The following is a 23,485-nucleotide window of genomic DNA, read 5'->3' as shown; positions in this document are numbered from 1 at the left end:
ATTAAGGGCATTGGGTGATTAAAATGTTTAATTGTAATTAATCGCATGACTTTACTAGTTAACTCACGATTAATAACAAATTTGATATCTGTTCTATGTGCAATAAAAAAATTCTAGGTTTTCATACTCTTGTTAACAAAAGTGGAAAAAATTTAAACTAATTGGTTAAAATTCATTTCTGACGTCTATAGGCGTCAATGGCAGTGAATGACTTAATAAGACAGACACTGAGTAATTTATTACAATAAATGACGGTGATGAATAATTATCATTTATTGGAAAGTCGCATACATAGGAATAGAAATGATTGATTAAAAAATTAATTTAACTTCAAATTAACACAATAAAAAAGTACATTTTCTACCACTGTTTTCAAACCAATACAGACGCTCCCCAACTTACGAACGAGTTACGTTCCGAGCGATCGTTCGTAAGGTGAATTTGTTCGTAAGTTGCTTCAGTGCTATATTTTGTATTATAATTTATGTTTAAAGAGAATACGTACAGTACTGTACTACGTATGTTAGAGAGAGAGAGCGAGAGACACACACAGTATGTACATGTACGTAATAAGATAAATAAAATGAAGTTTAACTTACTTTTGGAAGATGTACTCGATGCTTAAGGATTTGATGGAGGAGGAGGAGGAGGAAGAGGAGGATTTTATATCATGAGAGGTTCTTCGTCGTCGCTGGAATGGGCTTAAAAAGTTACTTCCTCCTCCGTAACTTCAATGTAGGAAGAAGTTGAGGGTCGCGGAGAAGAAGATGAGGGTTGATGAGTATCTTCCTTGGAGGATTTACTAGAAACTGGCCGAAAGAAGCGATCTAACGACGATTGCAGTTTTCTTTTTTTTTCATCATAAATGATGCGGTAGCACTGTATGGCATCATTCAATTGATTTGCAACCTTTGTGCAACGTTCAATATTTGGGTCTTGCTGCTCGAAGAGTGCGATGGCTTTATCTATGAGCGACAGGCGTTTCTTCTTCTTCCTCCTCCTCGACACGTTGCTGAGCCTCCAATGCTGGGTGAGCTCTCACAGCGGCAAGCGTCGGTATTAGCGGCGGAAAGAAGCACTACAGTACTCGGAAAAAGGTGCGCAATAAAAAATCTGCGCGCAGAAATGTTCGTTTGTACCGTTGTTCGTAACACGAATGTTCGTAAGTAGGGGAGCGTCTGTATGTTCTAGTGCTGTTTTTAACCAGATTTGGTCAGTTTGTGTAACTGTGCCACTAAGTAATTGAATCAGGAAGATCAAATACTGTATCGTCAGATAAACCACAAACGTCTGATTGACATTGTATGTGTGTGTGCAAATAAATGTGCGTGCTGTGCTTTGACATGCACAGAATAGATAGCTTCATAATTGTAAAAAGTGATGTTAAGTTGTTAAGTGAACGATGGCAGAGTAGATATGAACGCAATAAAACTGGTACGAGCCATTTTGCAAATGACAAAAGATGCTTACTTTTAGTACATTCAGAGGACACATTCCTGTGGCAGTTGTGAGGAACAATTACTTAAATAATTGGGCTTTCAAAGGCAAGATTGATTGTCTAAAAGCTGTTTTCTGTGGAGAATCCATTAGAGGAAACCATTTTTTCTAGTTCTTGACATACTGTTTTTATTAATTTCTACTTGCAAAGAAACATGATTCTTGGTATTTTTTGCCTGCTCTGTCAGTAGCTTGTGTTATGAACTATGCAACACACAATGCTACCATCACACAAGTCATTTAGAATCCATCTCCAATTTGCTGTAATTGGATATCTATTTATTTCTAAAGCAAAATCTTTCGACGCAGAGGAATGCACTGAAAACTATGTAAGTGTGGAGTGAATGGTGATGTGTTTTTATTCTGCATCATGTGATTGTGTCTATATAGTTACAAAGCGTAGCACCTACTTGGTATGTGATGCTTATATTGTACAGGCAGGTTATATTCCAAGCTGCTGATATACCGCAGCATCATCCATATCCAAGCACAGGCCAGGTCAAGCAGGTCGTGCCCCCTCTTCTTAAATTTGACTTGGTTCATTCCCATTTTGTGGAATATTTCCTCATTGAGATCCCAATTTGGCTTATCTGTGATAGAGTCTACCCTTGATTTTAATGTGATGTTATAAGTGTAGAGATGATTGATTCAGCATTGCTAGGAGGCTGGGTGGAGGGTGGGGGTTGGTTGTTGTTAAAAGCGTATCACTGTGGGATGATAAGGCATCTCCCTGAATGGTGCTAAGCGAGGGGGCCCATGGCCATCTTGAGTCCCCCTCTGTTGTGCTGATGGTACACAGCCATTGCCATCTGTTTCAAATCCTTCCCATTCCCTCACGCATGGGCCAGCCCATCTCTGGTGTCATTCAGCAAGATTGTATGGGCGTCCATGCCTTTTGTTGACGCTGTATGTGTAGGGGTGGGGGTATAACATGGTGTGTTAGCGCTAGTGTTGAACCGACTAGTCTACTTGACTTTATTGCTCCGCATCAACGTTTCGAGTTTGAGGTCAGCAAAACTGCGGATCACGGTATCTCTGGCATCTATAGGTTGACCAGATTTTCAAAATTAAAAACTGGGACACTGCAATTTTGCTGAAAATCAAACTATTTACAAGAAATTTTATCGCTAGTTTAGCTAATGCTAAATGCTATCTTGGTTGATAGTACAACAGCACTAAACAAGTCAATACACTCACCATAATCCAACCTTTTGCACGGCCCTGGCAGCTTGGAAGCTAGCTGTGTTTATCTCACGCTGGTCCCGCATTCTAACGTTGGAAATATGCCGCCACAAAAGCTTAGCTTGCGTTGGGTCTGACCAGCAACCGCAGCATTAGCGTAGTAGGACTACATTTCTCATGATTATTAGACACAGAAGCAGGAAGGGGTTCTAGTTGCAAAAAACATGCCTGTTAGTGGTTATATGTAGTTAGATTAGTTGTATGAATCGCTATGACAACTGGGTAATTGACATGGCCCAAACAATTGGCTTGCTGACTGGACAGAAAAAGAAGAAAAAAACAGGACGAGATCAAACAATGGGGACGCATAGCTCAAAATCAGCCAATTAACACCAGACTTTGGACTCACCCATGTGCTACCATTGCAATATAAAAACCCTCTGTGAAACTCATACATTCTTCACACCTGTGCATGGGTCAGAGATAACTAAAAAGAAGCTAGGCTGTGATGGTTAGCCTCGAGTTGCTAGCTTTGGCTAGTCAGCTTGCTGGAAGATTCATGCCAGGCCACAGAACAAGGGAAGAAATGAATGAAACTCCATCTTTGTCGCCAAATATTCTGTCCAACAACGCAACCGTGTGCAACGAGAACTTTATTTATCACCGACAGACAACATACTAACATCACAACATTTCTGTGTGGCATTTGGGCCATAGGCTACATGCATATGAAAATATTTGACCAAAAATTAAGTCGTAGTCACGTGCAAAAGTCTGTCCTGAAAAACAATCCAGAAATAGAAACAGAGAAATGCTAGGAAATTTTGAAGCCAGCCTAGGATGTCCCATCTTATTACACGCTTCGCTAAGAAACACAAGATGAGACTGGCTGGCTTGTTGAAGAGAAAATCGTGCGCATGGCTACCACTGATTGCAACTGCTTTACATTCAGCATAAATTGTTTTTTGAATCATTAGTTTTTATTCGTTTCTATGCTGTTCTTTACATGAAAAAAAAAATTGGGATACCTCTGTACTGTGCTGAAAAATATCAGTGACATCATCGACTTCGACTCGACTTTCATCACATGAGTGTGCGCAACAGCTAATCCAGCAAGAGTAAGCATTCCCTCTGGGAATTTGATGCTTCTTTCAGCAAAAATAGTGACAACACAGAAATTGAGTTGTTTTTGTCTGATTTGTTGACAAACGGAAAAGTGTTGTTTTTTATATCATTCTCCGCAAGGCTTCTCTACTTTCTATGATTTCCCAGCATTTACATTTGAAAGAAAAATACATTTTTATTTACACTTACCTACTGCATGTGACCCCTTTTAAATATGGTAACTAGATTGTGAGAAACAGTCCTTCACCACAGCCAACTACAACCACAATATGGCGATGATAAACATTTGGTCAAATATATGCATCTCTGACATCCCAACTTCTAACATTTGTTTGCTAAACTGTGTGATTATACAGCAATTTACAAAAGAAAATTGACTTATTCTGGACTCATTTATATGTATTCCAAATATTTCTTCTTCTTTTTTTAGCAGCAAATACGATGATTTGGCTTACAGCTAATATTGCGAAGGTTGCTATGAATTACAAGGCGACTTTGCTGCTACACGCATGGCCACATGACTCCATAAACCTTGGGGCTGATCGAAGTGAGGAAGTGCACGGTGGAGTATTATGTAAATGTGAGGCGAGGGAAGTGTATTTCAGGAAGAAGAAAAAAAAAACACTTTATTTATGTGTCCTACATCTCAAGTTCTATTTCAATCATCCTGCACCCCCCTTCGACACCACCACCCCCACCCCCACCTCCGCCCCTCCTTCTGAGAAAAGGGACCGGCAGCTTTGCTCCGGGGCAGTCTGGTCCTCCTGTGACTGACACCCTCCACTGATGCCCCCCACCAGGATGCTTCCCATACAACCTGGGGGGTAGTGTGTAGAATTAGCTTTAAAAGTAGGACACAGATAATTGTGTGGACAAGAAAGTGTATCACTGCTCTGTCATGTTCAAGTTCCTGCCACTCAGCCTCATACGCTAATCCAGGGGAACTAGCTCACGCTGCAGGGGCACAACAGCTCTGCTTTTTGGACTTATACGTCTGCACTGGGACGTACAGTACATGCTAATGCACTCCTCAGCCCTTGGCAGCTCCATGTAATTAATATGTATGAAAGGTAAAAAAAAAAAAAAAAAAAAAGAGAGAGTCAGGGAGTGGGTTTGATTCATTGTTCCTCTACATCGGCTTTATCGTATTAATAACGAGGAGGATTAAGAAGGTCAGATCTGACCCAGTAAACATGTCATAGAAGTGCTGTTGACAGTCAAAAGACAGTAAGCATACGCACACTGGCACAGATATAAATTACTCGCCCAGTGTAACGGCGCGCCGATCTGACAAAAGTGCTCGTATTCCATTAATTACACCCAGACAGGCTCCCATTTATTAAAATGGTGAAAAGTCATGTTTTCTGCAATGTGGCCTATTTTAAAAGCGCATGTGTGGGAATAGAGATGAGATTCCAGGAGCCTGCTGGGCGGAGGCTAGGCTTAACTAGGCTAGGCTCGCAAGCAGCTCTGTGCACTCGTCTCACTTGGCTGGGGAGCAGGGAATATTTTCAAGAATCCTCACTCCAGCTTCATTTACATTACACTTTGTCTCCAATGTGCTTATCATGTAAAGATCTGCGGGTTTATTAGCCATGAAAAGGATCCGTATATTTTTATGCAAGAAGCTATTAAATGTAATGAAAGGAGAACACCCCTCTGCGCATGAAAATTCTCCAGATTTGAGACGCACCGCAGAATATAGCCGATACAAGGCCATGGGGTCCATTTTTATCTTTTGATTCTTGCATTAACCTTCCATTAAAAATTATCTATGTTATCATCCCCCTCGATTTAGGCTAATAAATTCCAGTTTATGAGCCATCTTGGAGGAGAATTATCATGATGTTATAGTTTAAGTAACATATGTTCCAATTTACTGACATCCACTGAATTTGATGTGGCATCAGCCATCCATCCACATCATCATCATCATCATCATCATCATCATCATTATCCTTCTGTGGCATGAAATTCTCCTCAATAATTCGCCTTTGAATTTTGGAGATCAAGCAGCACATGGAGCCAGAAATTAACAGCTTGCAGCTGAGCAAAGAACATGAAGAAAGCCTCTCTGCTCGTTACAAATAGAGAAAATAAGAAAGGTTTCTGACTTTGTATTGATGATGATGATGATGCATTTTATTATATGAGAGGGTTTTTTGGGTGGGACTGGGAGGGGGGGATAGTGTATGCATAGTAGGTTCTAAGAGGAACTAAAAGTAGCCTTAATCAGGCCTGAATGTTGTCTTTCATATGAATAAAGTAAGTATTGTGTTTCTGCAAATAAAACTGAAAGTGATGTCAACCAATCATAGCTCAGCTTCAGAAAAGAGGGGAGCTGTGATTGGTCGTTATTTGAGCAGTTAGCAACTGGGATGTCATCTTCAGTCAACAACAATTGGGAAAATGGCCGCCCCCTAAAAATGGCTGGATTTTGCAGCTTAACTCATATTCCACAAATGTAATATTAATCAAAATGTCATGTTTAGACTAGTGAGGTCACATATAACATATTATTGTCAAAAACTGTTTAAGAATGACTTCCCCTTTAAAGTGAAACAGCTCAAATTGTATATTGTTGTCGTTTGATTAATGCTGTCAACGTTAAAGCGTTAACACATTGATTAATCACCAAAAAATTATCACATTAATGATGTATTAACGCAAATTACTCACACTATTAATCACAATATCCTTTAGCTTGACAGCGGATAGTTACGTTAAAGGTAGCACAGGTTGTATTTGAGCAAGAAACGTAACTACATGTATTAAAGTAAAGTTCATGTCAAAATATTGGGGTAATTTTTTTCCTATTTTAAATTATGCTAGTAATTAACTGGTTAAAAAAAAGGAGGATGAGCGTGTGCAGTGGCTCAAAAAGAGGTCCTCGTAACATTAAATGTCGAAAGAATTAACACGTAACAGGAGCTCTTCAAATTTGGCAGGTAAAAAAATGTTGATTAAAAAAGCCTTTTTAATTCAGCAAAATTCTAAAATGTGATTAATCTGATTTTTTTTTTTAATGGATCGTTTGACAGCTCTACTTTGACATATGTTGGAAGAAAGTCACCAAGGTAACAATACTATTTGTCCAAATTCCCTGATGACAACTGTGTCTGAAAGTACTTTAATATTAATTCAAATTCAAATTAATAAATATTTTTGTTCCAATATTTTCTTACTCTGTTGTTATGACAGTGTTTTGGGTTGGGTCATTGGATCATATGTGACTGTTTTGGGGTTGTGAGTTACGATGTCCCATATGATGATGAAGTTGTCAGTTGCTATGCAGTATATATGTTCCTCTAAATGTCACTCTAAGGTCCTGTATTTTACGTTCTGTATTTGTGACTAAGCTTATAGAATTGTGCATTGCCCTAGCAAGAGTTACTGAATGACACTTTTGTCAGTACATCAAAGTTTCTGAGTCAAAGTTTCTCCGTCAAGTGTTTACTTCGAAGCCATCTGAATGAATCCAGGTCTGTTCTCTGTTCTTATTTTGTATTTTTGTATATAAAGACTCAGTTTCCCAACTCCCGTGTCTTGTCTGCATTTGGGTCCTAATTCCACACCTCACGTGACACTCTGTATCATAATGAGGCTTTCTGATAAAACTGTTGTATTGAAAGTAATTCCAATTCTGCAGTTGTACCAAATGTATACTAATTGAAATTGAGGGCAGCGACATTTACACTAATGCCAAATTCAAAACACAACTCAAAATGCAATTTAAAGGCTTTAATGAATGTAAAGTCAACACAACATAAGCAGAGTAGGAATCCCTGCGAGGTCTCTCATTTGAGGACCTCCTCATATTATGACATCATATCGTAAACAATCACTACAGACCTGCCTCTCCCACGTTAAGCAAAAGACACCCTACACATAATTATGCTCAGTATAAATTAACAATCCTTGCATTTACAAAGGGAGAGGTCTTGGACTCTTCATAACATGTTTATTTTTAATACACCAATTTGAATGTCACAACAAACACTCTGAGTGACACTTTTTTTATATTTACAAACTTGTATTAGCATGTTTCTCACAACACAATGCAGACAGCATCAATAAAGGCGAGAACGTGCCCATCAAATCTTATTAATGGTGATGTTGATGCTGCGAGAACAAAAACACACACGTCATTATGGTCAACCGCTGTGAAAAAGTGACCACTCAATCAAATGTTGACTTGTGCCTCTTAAAAGAAGCACAACACTGAGGTACTTTTGATTGTAATTCGTTTTAATGTTTGTCGAACTTTGATTTAGTTAGCCTTCAAATTTACCAGTGAGGTCAATTACAGCATATTTGGAATGATTTTTTTTTGTGTCCCGACTGTCCACTAAACTAGTAAGTATCTGCAGATAAAATGTGAAATTGTTCAAAAATAGTGCATAACTATCCTATTTAAATTGAGATTTAAGATTAGGCTTGCAAAGTAACTGTTAGGACACCATGAAACAAAAGAAATACATTCTTCTTACATATCACAAAAAGTGAATGTTTGCCGGGACAGGTCCCTTAAAAAAAGCACATTGACTTGTATTAGAAATTCACCCTTCACAGCTCACGCCTCCGAATCATACACCTGTTTGGTTTCAGCGTGCCAGTTTTCCTCACTCGCTGTCTGCGCAGCCATGTGTACACAGTGCAGGTTGGCCACAGCGTTGCCCTTAGGCCCCACAATGTGTTCATAGCCCGGCTGGCAAGCTGGCTGGGTGGCATGCAGGGGGAGGAAAGAGGAAATAGGAATAAGGGGGAATTAGATTTTTAAAAAAAAGAAAAAAACAAAACAAAACAAAAAAAACCTGCCCTTTCTATGGGTGAGTAAGCAGAGAGAAAGCCGAATTTACAAGTAGCAAGCATGGCGTCCTTTATATTTCACAGCCCTAACAGTCTTTTCCCAAAGCTTACAAGAATATTTGACAGTGTACTGGATATATCTGAAACATGTTGCTAAAGAGTCAATCAACTATGGTTGTGTATGTGCCTATTTTTAACTAAAGCCTATGATTAAAACAAGCATGTTTTAAAAGGGAAAAAAAAGTAAAATCACTCAAAACTAATAGCCTATACATCGAGAGTATTATTGTAATGTTACAGATGCCTAAATAGAGTCCAATAAGGACCTGAGGACTTCTCAGAAATACAAAGACAAGAACGAGACACAAAAACATACAGTGAAAGCATCAGTGGAAGACAGTTAAGGTGTTCACATTTGGAATTGAAACCATACTTCTCTACTTTCCGTCTGTTTACACCGGAGTCACATTGGCAGGCATCCAATATACAGTATATCGCATTTTTATCCACATTTGCTAGAAGCCTGATTCCTATCTAACCAAATCAGATTCTGCACGGTTTTCTCATTCCCCCACCATGACAGTAAGAAGAAAAATGTGAGATAAAGCCTCTAAGAAGCATTTTTTTCGGAATGTTGCAGGTATCGCCCTTCATGAACCTCATTTTAGTGGAGGGGACCACAGAAGGGAAGAGAATTATTATAAAGACCATAGATGTGATGTGTGGGAAGGGAGTTCACACTTCCTTGTCGTGACAATACAATACAGTATTGCTAATAAAAGAACAGCAGAAAGTGGGCTGCATTTAATTGGTAGCTAAGTGTCTTTTTGCAAAAAAAAACGGACCCCCGTTGCCTGCCCTGCCACCCCATTGTCCCCAGTTATGCTGTCACGGTGGCAGTAGCTCGTTTGTAAGGTCTTGGGCAGAACAAGAAGGTTATGGATGCAGTTCCACTGAGGACAAATTTTGAAAAATGGCTGAGGTGGATCTATGGCTCATTGGTAAGGGCTTACTGTATTAGTGTTACAACCAGAGATAGGAAGTAACGAAATACTACGTATACTACGACTAATATTAATACTGCATTACTGTACTTGAGTATTTTTTTTTTTCAAGTACATTGTACTTTCCTGAGTATTTATTTTCCAGGCTACTTTTTACTTGTATCCATTACATTTTAACATGAGTGTCTGTACTTCTTCAAAACAAGGTCGTTACTTTTGTTTTTAAATGCATGAAAGCGATTAAAATACTTGACCCGGAAGAAAAAACAGCCGTCAATGTCTCCTAGCTCGCCAATCATATATGAAGTGTTACACACGGTCCCCTACATCCCACCTTGTGATTGGCTCTGTGACACGTTATATGTATACCCATTTTTGCTCCATTGGCTATCGTTCAAATTGACGTAGGAGGAAACATCCTGGAACTTTTTACTTCTACTTGTTGAGTACATTTCGGACCTGTACTTTTTTTAAACTTTTACTTGAGTAATTATTTGCCCGAGTACTTTTACTTTTACCAAAGTTGTTTTTACCCAAGTAATTGTACTTTTACTCAAGTAGAGAATGTCAGTACTTTTTCCCATCTCTGTTTACATTTTTCACTTCTGAATATGAAGGGCAGGGCCCAAAATAAAAATACTAATAATTTCAGAGGCCCATGCCTTATCCCTCCAAAAAGTAGTTTCTATGGTAATGTTATCAGCACACCTCTTTTGAGGTTATGTCACAAAACCGGGTCCCGGAGGTCTGAAGAAGAAACCAGAGATCTTTCCAGATACTTTGAAAAGATTGGAGCTTCAGTCCACAAAGCAGAGAAATGTAACCTAAAGTCCTGAATCTCAAAATAACGTGACACAATGGTAAATGTTCTTTGCTTTCATATCACGTTCCAATCTTTAAATGTTACCTCCACAAAAAAAAAAAAAACAGCTTTGAATCTTAGTTTGCCATCCTTGGCAAGCGAACAAGGTAATTATGTTTATGAAAACACTAGCAGTTGGTATGCTTCACTGTATTTCGTTCTGATCTTGGAAGCGATATTATGTTTGATGACAGTGAATGTGATGTCTGACTGCACTCGCTGAAAATAAAGTGAAGCGCCTGTTTGAAAGTCTACCAACTGTTCATTGAGCTGAGGGACAGCTACAACCCTTTTTCCTAATTAAGTTGCATAACATTTTGTGCAAAATCCAACAAAAGTACTGGTAGAACACTTTGATTACTATACACAATGGAGGAACAACTTTAGCAACAGTTCTGGACATAGAGCATATCCTCTACCTTTATCACAGCAGCACAAATATCACAGCCTTACTAAAGAGTTATTTAACTCATTCACTGCCATTGACGCCTATATAAGTCAAAAATTCATTTTAACTATTTCTATTAGTTTAACATTGTTTCCCACTTTTGCTTACAAGAGTATGAAAACCTAGAATTTTTTTATTGCACATTTAGAACAGATATCAAATTTGTGATTAATTGTGAGTTAATTAATGAAGTCATGCGATTAATTACAATTACAAATTTTAATCACCTGACTACCCTAATTTTTATATATTTTTTTAAATCTTGAGTTAACTAGTGAAGTCATGTGCTTAATTACTATTTAAAAAAAATTATCACCTGACGCACCTAATTTTTAATAATCTTTTCTTAAAAAAAAAGAAAAAAAATCTTTGAAGATAATCATTTCTAAAAAAAATTATTTAAAAACGGATTTAAAAAAGAAAAGATAATAAAAAGTTGGGGGCGTCAGGCGATTAAAATTTGTCCTCGTAATTAATCGCATGACTTCACTAGTTAACTCACATTTTATATCTGTTCTAAATATACATTTAAAAAAATTCTAGGCTTCCATACTCTTGTTAACAAAAGTGGGGGGGAAATTTAAACTAATAAAAAAATAATTAAAATGATTTTTTGACGTATATAGGCGTCAATGGCAGTGAATGAGTTAAAATGTCAACATTTTAAGGTTAAATAGGGAAGAGGAGGTGAAAATGAGGAAACAGAAAACAGGTGTGGACCTCCTTGTGGGTACCGCTTCTTAATACAAGGTGAAGGACTGATTTGGGCTGGATGGATGCCTCCCCCGCAGGGTGAGTGATGGACACGATTGAGGCAAAATGCCCTTTTCCCATATAAGGAATTAGTCAAATGATGACAGGCCAAACATGAACAAAAAGTATTAGTGTTTGAGTATTATACTGCAGCTTTGTAGTTGTAAATAAGTAAGACACACCCCCAAGACGGTCAGCCATCAAGAGGGCAAGGTGTAGCTGCTAATTAAAATGCAATTTCTGCTGCTGTGCCCCCTGGAGTGGAGGTGGCAGCGGACTCACCCAGGAGCCTTGGGGCGAGAGGTTCCACCTGCACTACCGCACCACCTGCGCCACCACTGCCTCCCTTCATTAAGCCTGGCATTTATACTAGTGTCTGGCCAACCCCACCCCGAGCAGTCCTGGTATGGTCTTTACGGGCCCGAGTACGGCAGTGCTTTATTAGAATTAATGTGGCACTTCAGAGGAGAGTGTCAATGTGGTGTGTACCGGGGGTGCCAGGAGAAAGAGTCCCCAGTTCTCTTCTGTCAGGTTGAATAAAGCCGCCAGCTCCAGCCCCGAGCCGAGATCAGAGTGGACAGCCGATGACAGAAGTGTTTTCCAGAGCCAAGGGAAAAGTAAGTATTCTTTATTTAATCTGTTTTCATGTTTACAGGATGAGCTGTTTCATTTTGCTTAGGAGCTAATCAAAGCCTCGTCGTTAAACATGGTGCTAAACATTTACCAATAAAACAGAGTCTGGGTTGAGCGCTGAGGAAAGACTATGAACACTTTAAATAAAAATGCATTTTTTATTTATGGTTAGTGGACATCCTTACTCAATAAGAGCAGCAACTAAGACAGGGTTCCTTAATGCAACAATGATTGAGCAAACATTGTTTATTTATTTATTTATTTAATGCCAATGACATTGTTAGCTAGCTAGCTATCTTGATAACTAACTAACTAACTAAGTCAATCACTCAGTCAGTAACTAGTAATCTAGCGTTACTATTCAAGGATCAAATGGGTTACTTGGTGATGAAACAAAGTTCAGGTAAAAAAAAAAAAAAAAGACTGCCTCTATTTTATATTAAACAAAAAAAAATAGTTTTGTTAGGTGAAGTCCAGAAAGGCTTTTATTTTAAAATAAAAACAAGTATTTATTTTCATAAATCAAAATGCTGTTTTATTTTGTTTTTGGTTTTTTAACTTTGCTCATCCAATAAAGAATTGGTACAGTAAAACAAGTCATTTTTTATTAACCCTACGGCAAACGTATTATGTTAAAAACAAGACAGTTTGAGCCCCCTATTTCACGAGTGAGTATAATATTTGTTTTGTTTATTCATTAAAACCCTGATGTAAATAATCTGACACATGCATTGCATGGATAATCCATTAGAGGGCAGTGTCACCCCGCTGATTGCTTTTCAGCGACCTTGCAAGATCACCCCAATTGAGAAAGGAGAGACACCTATACTTATTAAAAGTGGGAAATGTTCTTTCTGATTTTTGGAAATACTAATATGTTTGATATGTCTATTTATTATTAAATTGTTGACAATTATAAATGTACGAATTTAAAGCATTGTGACCAGATGTATCAAATATGACACAAATCAAACGTTATATGTGGAAGTTGATTTTCAAAAATTATTGTTATTATTTTTGCTTGTTCAAAAGGACCAATAAATAAATACAGAATTTGCTCTCATATATTTTAGATTAAGCGTATTTGTTGGTGTCTGCTGAATTTGGAATTGAACTTACTTTTAAAATCAAGTAATCAGTAAAGTAACTTAAGTAAGTAAGTTACTTTTAAAAATATGTATCCAAATTACTTTATTAGGGTAACTTTTGCTCACTAACTAACAAATACATAAATGGTGGTTAAGATACAGTTAACCTCTTTGCAATTTAACTTCAGACGCATAGATAATTGCAGTGGACATGACATATTTGTTCCTATGTGGGAAAGGAGTCAAAATCAGTCAAATAAATAAATAAATAAATTGCCCAGCAGGAAAAAAATGTGGTTATGAGGGGGTTAAATGGTAAATATTTTACTATAGTGCATCCCTAAATCACATGCATTACCCGTTGTCAACATAATTTAGGACAGCAGCCAACAGTGCAGAGTCCACTTTTATGATTTCCAGGATCCTCCCAGTTTGTTTTAGAGGAATTTGTCTGCATTTCATCAAATAGTCGCCTTCATTGCTTCCAAATAATGCAATGCATCATATTAATGCAACCTGCCTCTCTGCTTTTACCTGTTGGTTTTCTATTAAGTCAGACAGAACTCAACATTCCAGGACTGATGACTTCAGGATAACACCATAAATCCCTTTAATATGGCTGACCCTTTTGCCTACTCAGCACCTTTAATAATGGGTAAATCCTGTGGGTGAAAAGGCAGTGAGGATTTGGGATAAGTCGATTCTCTGGTTAATCAATTAAAAAAACAAAAATCTTAGTTTATTGTCCAGCTGTGATTAAATTGCTTTCTAAACTAAATCCTACCAATGAAATTTGACTCCCCAAAAAATGTGCTTTTTACAGTTATTTTTTACTTCTCACATGCCAAAAGTAAAAATAAAAAAACTGTAAAATTTTACATGCATTTAGCATCTAACCTCTAAAACTTATAATAAAATGTGTTGGAAATTGCGGTTGTTTGTAGGCTGATATGTTATTTCTTTCATGATAGATGCATCAGTGGGGGGCAACACTGATGCTACTTGTAGTCGGACAGCAGGGGAGGGCATTAAATGCTAGTTTGCATCTCCCGGAGACTCCAATTAAACACGAATAAGCCGATACAAGTTCTTGTCTTCAGACATGTTTTATGTGCTCTTGTGCAGCGTAAGGGAATTCTCCAGAATGTACTGTACATTTCTCTGCAGTTTGGCCATCTCGACTGCACGCCTCAGTTCATTAGTGTTATAAATGGAAAGCATTTTAGAGCCAGATGTACTTCTTAAGTCTTATTAGCTTCAGATGATGTTGTTTAAGGGGCATATGAGGCCTCCAATTAAAGCTGGAGAAAAGTAAAACAGAAGTTTCTCCGATATTTGTCCCTGAGCAAGTTGCAACTTTTTACAGGCAATAGGCCAAAGTCTTCTCTTTCTCCTAATAAAATATTTTAAAAACATATTACGTAGAAATCACAAATATTTTTTTGTATTTGTGAAACCTCATTGATGCGTTCAGAAATGTTAATATGTAATTTGACGCTAAAGTGGTATACTCTATTCAATCTGGGCTGATGATTGTCCTCTCAAGCCTGCTCTTTGTTTTTTTTTTTTTTACAAAAACTGGAGCACTTACAACCGGAAAAAAAAGAAGATATTTTGTAGTTTGCATGAACTCCTTGCATTTCAACAAAGTTGTAACAGTAATATGCCTCAACCAAAAAAAAACACCACCAACAACAATGACAAAATAGTATTTAATTGATCATCAATGTGATTAGTCAAAGTTTGTTAGCAGGATCCTTTTTGGTTCATTGTGGACAATGTTATTGTAGCTTTTATCTAATTGAGTGTAATTTATTTCTCTTTCTTTCTTTCTTCCTTTCTCTTCACACTCTAAGAACAGTTGGGTCAAAAATAACCCAACAATGGGTCAAAAATGGACCGATCCTCTACTTGGGTCCATTTTACCCAACTTTGAGTCAAGAAATGGGCCTTTCAGCGTAAAACAACTCATAAATATTGGTCAAATCCTTTACAGGGTTTAAAAAAAAATTGGGTCATTTTGTATAAAACAACCCAGAAAGTTGGGTCAAATTGACCCAAAAAGTGGATCTGTCTATTTTTTTTCTTTCTTTTTTTCTGGATCTGTCTATTTTTGACCAACTGTTTCTAGAATGAATGCAGTCTCGTCTCTACTCTGTTTCAGACCCAACACTACCACAGAAGATTAAATATTGACAGAGAGAGAGAGAGACCACACGTTTTACTCCACACAACAGCTGCCAGTACAGTAATCATCAATTTGGGGTTTGTGATCCTGTGATGCAGACAGCAAAGAGTAACATAACATCACTTATGGGTCTGCATCTGTGACCTTTTTCTCAGAAGTGAACATCGAAGGGTGCTCACCACAGCAACAGGCTTTGTCTAAAAGTAAAAAAAAAAAAATCTCAGAATATGATGTCAGCAAATTACATGCAGGTCTTGTGCTTGGAATATGGAGCGCTAACCACATCATCACAATTGTTAATACAATATGTGAATTGAATTGAGTATACATCCAGGAATTGGCCAAAATACTACAGTTTGTCTCCAGGAGAAGAACACTCGGTGCCTTGATTTCTTATCGCACCCGGGTTGTGAATCACAAGCTGAAACCAGAAGCCTCTTGGGTCACTTCTCTTACAGCAGAACAACAGGAGGTTTCATCATCATTTACAGCCTTTTCCGTACGTGGATTTGAGTCTCTGGTGAAAGCTTTCCTTGTGATTCAATGTGATACGCAAACCGAGTACAGTGCTTGACTGACAGTTGCTGGAACACCTGAGCAAAAACACACTACATAAAGTTTGTCCCTTGGTCAGTTTGAACAACCCTGGGGAGTCCAAACAGCCCGAGCTGTAATTGTGTGTAACGGAATAGCTTCAGGGAAGTGTGTAGCAGCGCACATAAGGGTCAACAAATACTGATTGGAGGAAGTGGGCCAGCACAATCAGTCACGATTCGCTCAGATGACTCACCAATTGCAGGAGTGGGATGCAAAGACATGATTTTTTGGCTGAAGTTTACCAACAGTTTGGCACAAATGACATGTTCTACAGTGTTGCGCAACAGACTATTTAATATCATATCAACCAAAAATGCCTTAATATCCAGCCAAGCAAGACAATAATCAAAAGCACTCAATCTTGAAACCAGCAGCCATCAAAAATGGTCATTGCACAGTCTTTTGACACTCCCTTGTTTAAAACAATGTTTACTGTGGTGTTGTAATAAATATCATACTATTTTTATAATTAGTCTGAATCACTGTCCTATATTTCTTCCCTTGAGCCAGGGTTTGAACATTGTGGCTCGTACGGGATGTAAACTTGGGAAACAGACAAAAGATGTAATAAAAGCAGCTTGAACACACTGCATCAAAAGAATCTTGGAAATCTAGGGTGGGCCCTTCCATAAATACACTACATAATAATAATAATAATAATTAGGAGTGTCAAAATTAGTGTGTTAATTTTGAGTTAACTTAAAGTTCCTTTAACACCACAAATTTTATGGCAGTAATAAATTTAATAACAATGAATATATTTGTGGAGACTTGGGTCAAGTTGTATTTTACAGTTTAAAAATGTGCAGAATATGAATATAAGAAAAATGCACTTATCGGTCACCAACGTCTTACAAATGCAATTATGGCATCTAGTGGCAGAAAAATGAACTCAACAAAAATCAATATCACGCTCGTTTTTTACAATACAGTACATATTTTTTATTTTAACTCAATTTTATGAATTATTATGAAATTACTATATCAATGACTAATGACTAAGTTGCAGCCATATTTCTATTTAACATTTTCCACTTTTATGTTAACAAGAGTATGAAAATTTATTGTACATTTTATTGTACATTTAGAACAGATATAAAATGTTGTGATTAATTGTGAGTTCACTATTAAAGTCATGCATTAATTATGAAATTAAATCACCTGACACCCCTAATAATAACAATAATAATAAAAATAACACAAAATGTGCTGTGAAAATAAATTTCTGCTTTATCCATATCCTTACCACCAAAGATTCAAATAAATTGATTGTCATTTTTCCATAATCCTGTTAGTAGTATATAGTATATGCTATACTGTAAAAAGTAAAAACCTCCTATGTCCAAATATGGTCAATTTTATATTTCTTCACAAATTGATGCAGTCGGTCCCAAAGATTCCATCCAACGCCAGCAATATTTTGCTTTACTAAGACCAAACGAGTGAAACAGGTGATTTTCAGATTACTTATTGTCAACATGTTGCACTTGTAATGGCATTCATCTGGCATTGGTCCTGCCCGACGCTCAAACCCACACGCCCACCATTGGTTGGAAGTCGAGTGTTCTAACTGCTGAACGAAGAGCTCAGCAGCCAGCGCCCTCTTTTGAGAATTCCGAGTTTTGACCAATATACATTTTCACAGCGCAAGCTGGCATCCGTTACACGCTGAAAATTATTTTAAATTGTTTTGACATTTTGGAAAACAGCAAGTACTGTAATGCACCACTAAGTCAGCTTTGACCAGAATCAGCTTTTCTTGTTGTCTTTTCCTTTGCAGTGAATCCACTAAATTGGTTCTTCCTTCACAGCGGTACAGGCAGGAACAAAGCTCCTTAGCATCCCCCAGCACAGGTAGGCGCCGCAGGCCGAGTCGTGCCGCACTTCCCATCCTTTTCCAGACCTGTCACTATTCATTCCTGGGCTGCCCTTCTCCTAGCGCCACAACCTCAACAGGGGCATCGCTCATGATAGAAAACAAAGAGCGTGATTTGTGAACTCTCTGCGTCTTTGTAATTTCATCAGTGTAATGGGATTATATTTCAAATCACCAGTCCTTTGTTCATTACGGGTTTAAACTCCTCTGACAGGCAAAAACTTAAATAAAATGTGCATGTCAACCCTGGTTGACTCTGGCTGCTCTCGCACTTGATTAGACAAACAGTGCGCCAGGGCTGTGGAACCAGGGAAATAATGTGCTCATTTATTCATTTTTCAGACAAGTCACAATAGATTTTTAACGACCAGCGTCTGACCTCCCTTAGGTACTTCATGCTTAGGGGGGTTAATAAAGCCTAACGCTAGAGCGCCAAGGCGAGGAGCACACTGAGGAGACGGCCGTGATGAAATAAAGACAGGACCAAATCAAGAGTCTCCCAATGGCCGCTCCAGCTTCACTAGAGGGGGGGGGGGGTTTGAGGCTGAAGAGAGAGGCTAGTATTCCACTTAGAATCCAATTCCACAAGTCTCTGTGGGACAATTAAGCGAGGAGGAAGAAGTCGACTTTTCTCAATGCATCGGGGCGTACATATTAGACGCTACAACCATAGCTGTACTCCCACCCACAAAGAGTTTGCAAAGATTTCAACAAGAAAGCCTCTTAAGACTTTTTTCTAGAAAACAGCAAGAAAAGTCTGCAAATTGATGTCACAGATGCATCAAGTGAGTTTACGTATATTTTTCACAGCCAGAGTCTTTTAAATGTGTGTTTGCAGGGCTATTACGTGTGCAGCCAATAGGCTTTAGATGGCGGGTATCTTGGGAAAATGTCACAAGTTTGAGAGCGGCAGCGACACGCATTGACAGAGAGAGCGAGAGAGAGAGGGCGGCCTCTTGCAGATGTGCTGCCACTTCAAGCATCCGTCTTGTTTTCCTGCTTGGCTCATTGCTCTATTTGTCTGAATCGGTGTCATTTTTGCTCACTCAGGTCAGCAGCAATTCAAGCTCCTCTTTCGTCAGAGCCACTTCACAATTGTAATGTGATGCGTGTGGGATAGCAGGCAGCTCAACATAGTCACTGTCACTGCTCACACACGTTTGGATATAAAAGGTATAACCTGCATGCTGTGATGTTTCCATGTGTTGTTTACACCACTTCTTCCCAAAGCCTCACATGGTGATATATATATATATATATATATATATATATATATATATATATATATATATATATATATATATACATATATATATTAGGGGTGTTAAAAAAAATTATTCAGCAATATATCGCTATATTACAGCACGCAATTCTCGAATCGATTCAACATGCGGCCGAATCAATTTTTAAACATAATTTTTTTATGGAAATATTCAACATAATGCCTTACTTAGGGTTAGGATTCACATATTAAGCATGGAAGAATGTTATATTAATGGAACATCAAGCCTTAATATTTTATTTCAGTGCTGTTCAAACTCTGCGATTGGCTGGCAACCAGTTCAGGGTGTACACCACCTACTGCCCGAAGCCAGCTGGGATAGGTTCCAGCACCCTGTGACCCTTGTGAGGACTATGCGGTTAAGAAAATGGATGGATGGATGCTGTTCAAACTTGAAACAGACTCCAACCTGTTTGTTAAATGCAGTGTCTCAGTTATAAGCCTGAATTTTCATATAAATAAATACATTTTCATACAAATCTTTTAAGTATACATGTACAAGTTTACTGATTTGTATTTTCTAAATTTGAGTTAAACAATCAATTTGTAGATTCGTATCGGGATTAGTCGGTATCGAATCGAATCGTGACCTATGAATCGTGACACGAATCGAATCGCCAGGTACTAGGCAATTCACACCCCTAATATATATATATATATATATATATATATTAGGGGTGTGAATTGACAGCAGAAACATCCATGTCAAAATGACCCTAAAGAAATGCACTGCAGCTACAATACACAACGTTTAAGGGGCAGAATGTTTGAGCGGTGGAGCCATTTGGACTGTGTAGCACGACTGCCGGTTCTCTCCTTTGAAAGAACGCACTCGGTTAGCCGTTAGCAGCTCCAGCTCTCCATAAGGTGTCCATGGGAACTCTCTCAAACTCCTGTGAGAGCCGAATGGACGCTGTCTTGTCAATTGAGTGACTCCAAGCCACTTGATCTTGAAATGTGAGGCGTATTTCATTCATGAACTCCAGAAAATAGCTCTTAAGTGCTCTTGGCTCGCTTGCAGCAGTGCGACCGCGTCCCGTCCGTGGCTTGCAGTAAAGCGGCGTCAATTCATATCAATGCGCATCCGAGAACTTAACACAGCTGATATATGATCAACTCATCAGCGAGCTCTGCATAAGCCTGATAACGATCCTGTTGATTGGAATCAGCTTGTGTTGGAAGAGGGAAACCCCCTAAGGCTGCGGGACCTCGGCCCTCGAGGACCGACTTTGCCCTCCCCTGCCCTGGGAAATGCACAGATGGACAGATATAAAAGGAATACAATACTGTGTAAAAGTTAAAGTCATCATTAGACTTGAGGTGTTATTTCGGGGCCGTTAATGTGTTTATCATGTCCTGAAAGCCCTCATTCTCCACAACGCAGTATGGCTTAAGTCTTTAACAATAAACCGAGTTATTAAGGTCGTTATTACCTTTCCTCTGGTCAAGTTATGGTTGTTTCAGTTGGAAGAAGTCCTCTCTCGGTCCATGAGGTTGAACATGCCATTTAATTAAGTGTGTACGTACATCTGCCACGCGTCTTTGCACATGGCGACACTTTTATCCAGTATTCCATTGTTCATATAAAATAAACATCTCCTCCATACTTGCATGTTGTGAATTTTGTCATGGCCTTCACATATTCCTCATAGCAAGCATAAAAACAAGTAAAGCTTTAAATTAAAAACAAATACTCTAACATGTTTTTGTGATTAGCATATTTTTCCGCACAAAATCGGAACTGTACGACCGCAGGGGTCGACTTTAGAGCTTCCACTGTACAAGAAGAACAAGCAACAAAAGTATTTGCTCACAGCAGTCAATGTTTCATACTTTATTTCTGGTCTCTGCCTCATTTGCCTCCTTTTCAGTTGGTGGAGCTCTCCGTTGGGTGCCTCTTGGGAACAGAGAAAATTACATCCTACCTGATAATTAGCAAAGTTCAGAGCAAACTAAAATCTGCCCTGCTCTCCTATAGTTCTCAACACTGGCAGCTTTCTCTTAGCAACTAATTAATTCCGCCTCTGAGCTTTGCAGACAGCAATGGTCCTGGATGCTGCAACAGCAGAATTAAAAAACAAAGGAAAGAAGGATGAAATGAAGAGTAAGTGTTTTTTTGTTTTTTTTTATGTTTTTCCGTTTCATCTTTTTATATTCCCAAATAAATATGACAATGGTATTCCTGGAGGGAGTATTATTATTTCACACATGGATGCATTCTTCAAATAGAAATAACAGTGTTTGGCTGCCATTAAGACAAGATAGCAAATAGCAAAGCTCCCTCCGTCCATAATGTTCTTTAATTATTATAATGTCATCATCCATATCCGGCAATGTTGCATGAAAAAGGAACAGCAAAGCCCAGCCGGTATTAAATGCAAATCACTAATCTCCCTTCTTCGCGCAGAATGAATGAAATCTCACTGCTCACATGGAATTATTAGTTATGTTATCCGCACTGTTGCAAATCCTATTTTCAAGTCAACTTGTTCTGTATGTTCACAGCCTGGAGTTGGATACATTGTAAATTGTATTGTATGTACGTATAAAACTCGAGAAGAGTGTGCTCTGTGACACGTGGACTTCCAACTAATGTCTTTTCAGGTGAGTTTAGAAAGATTTAGTAATGTGTATTAGGATTACTTTAAAAGAGTTTGTTAGTAAATGTTAAGAGAGTAAGGGTGGCAATGCTGGATTAGCATGTGGGATGTGGATAACGCATTTGCCTCACTGTTGAAGGTACCCAACTCAATTTGGGTCTTTTTGTGTCAAGTTTGCATGTTCTCACCGGGTTGTTTTTTTTCTCTTGGTATTCCAGCTTCCACCCACATTCCCAAAACATGTCGGGATAATTGAAGACTCTAAATTCCCTATGGAGTGAGTGTGAATGTTTGTTTATCTACTGTCTGTGTGACCTGCTCGAACCTCTTTGAAACGAATATTTTCCTATAGTGTTAAGAAAGGAAAATATAACAGACTACAAAAAAATCCTAACCTCTCCTGTGCACGTGCAACCTTTAATGTTCGTTATAGAGCACTATGTCTAACAATAGGCTTTTTCTGCATTTTCATATTGGGAACAAACATTTATGATTTCTTGTGGCTGATTTAGGACCTTGATTTATGCTGCTTTGAAAATATTAAATTAATTCTAGTTTTAGTTAAAGCGATGATGGACAACAGCTGAAGTTGACATTCTTATTTTGTATTTTTGTCTATTTGGTAATATATCTGATGTTACTCGCTATTTAGTACTCGAGTAGTTTTTAACAGTATTTAGGAATTAATTGGTAATTATTTGGAGAACTACTTATTGCCTTTACTTATGTCAGAATATTATGGAGTAACAGTTGCAAATATGCAGTTTTACTGTACATTTTTGTGAGAACACATTGGAAATCATGTTCATGTCAGAATACATTAAATCCAAAAACAATGGATTTGAAGCTGGATAAATGTTCAAATTGCTATTTTCCTACCTATTATATCAATTAACATATGTGCATTATTAGAAAAAAGTTAATTAGCGTTAGTTAGATATTTTTTTGTTTACTTTTTGAACCCATTGTTTGACAGCATACTGCATGTCATTTTGGCGCTGGCTTTTTTCAAGCGTCACTAAATCAAATTCTGTCTATGTTAAGCCAAAAATACAATAAGGTCTTCTGTGTTACCTTTTATAATGAACAATTATAACTATTTAATAACACATTAACTCAAAGTCCCTAATTAAATGTTATCTGCAGAAACTAAGTTTAAATTTCTATGATTGGAGTGCAATAAAAGCAGCAGCTAATTGTGATCTGTCATAAACCTTGAGTTAAACACTCGAGTACAAGTTGCTCATTAGAGACGTTGGGGCCACTGGGCCGCCGATGAGTGGCTGTGTAAAAGCTTTAAAAGGCAACTCAACAACCTCCTTGATAAGGCTGCGGGTTGCGCGGAGGTTGTTTGTGATGTGCAAGCCATGAGAGACGGAAGAAGCGGGCAGTCATTATTTTCTCCACAATTACCTGAAGTCCTTGATAACGAGCAAAAAAAATGCCATATAATTAGAAAAACACCAGCGACACCATTATTGTCAGGAGAACGCCACGGTATAATGAAGCAATTATAAATGAGCCGCTTTGTGCTTGTCATT

The sequence above is a fragment of the Vanacampus margaritifer genome, chromosome 3 (genome assembly GCF_051991255.1).
Source record: "Vanacampus margaritifer isolate UIUO_Vmar chromosome 3, RoL_Vmar_1.0, whole genome shotgun sequence".
NCBI lineage: Eukaryota > Metazoa > Chordata > Actinopteri > Syngnathiformes > Syngnathidae > Vanacampus > Vanacampus margaritifer.
This window is presented reverse-complemented; position numbering follows the sequence as displayed.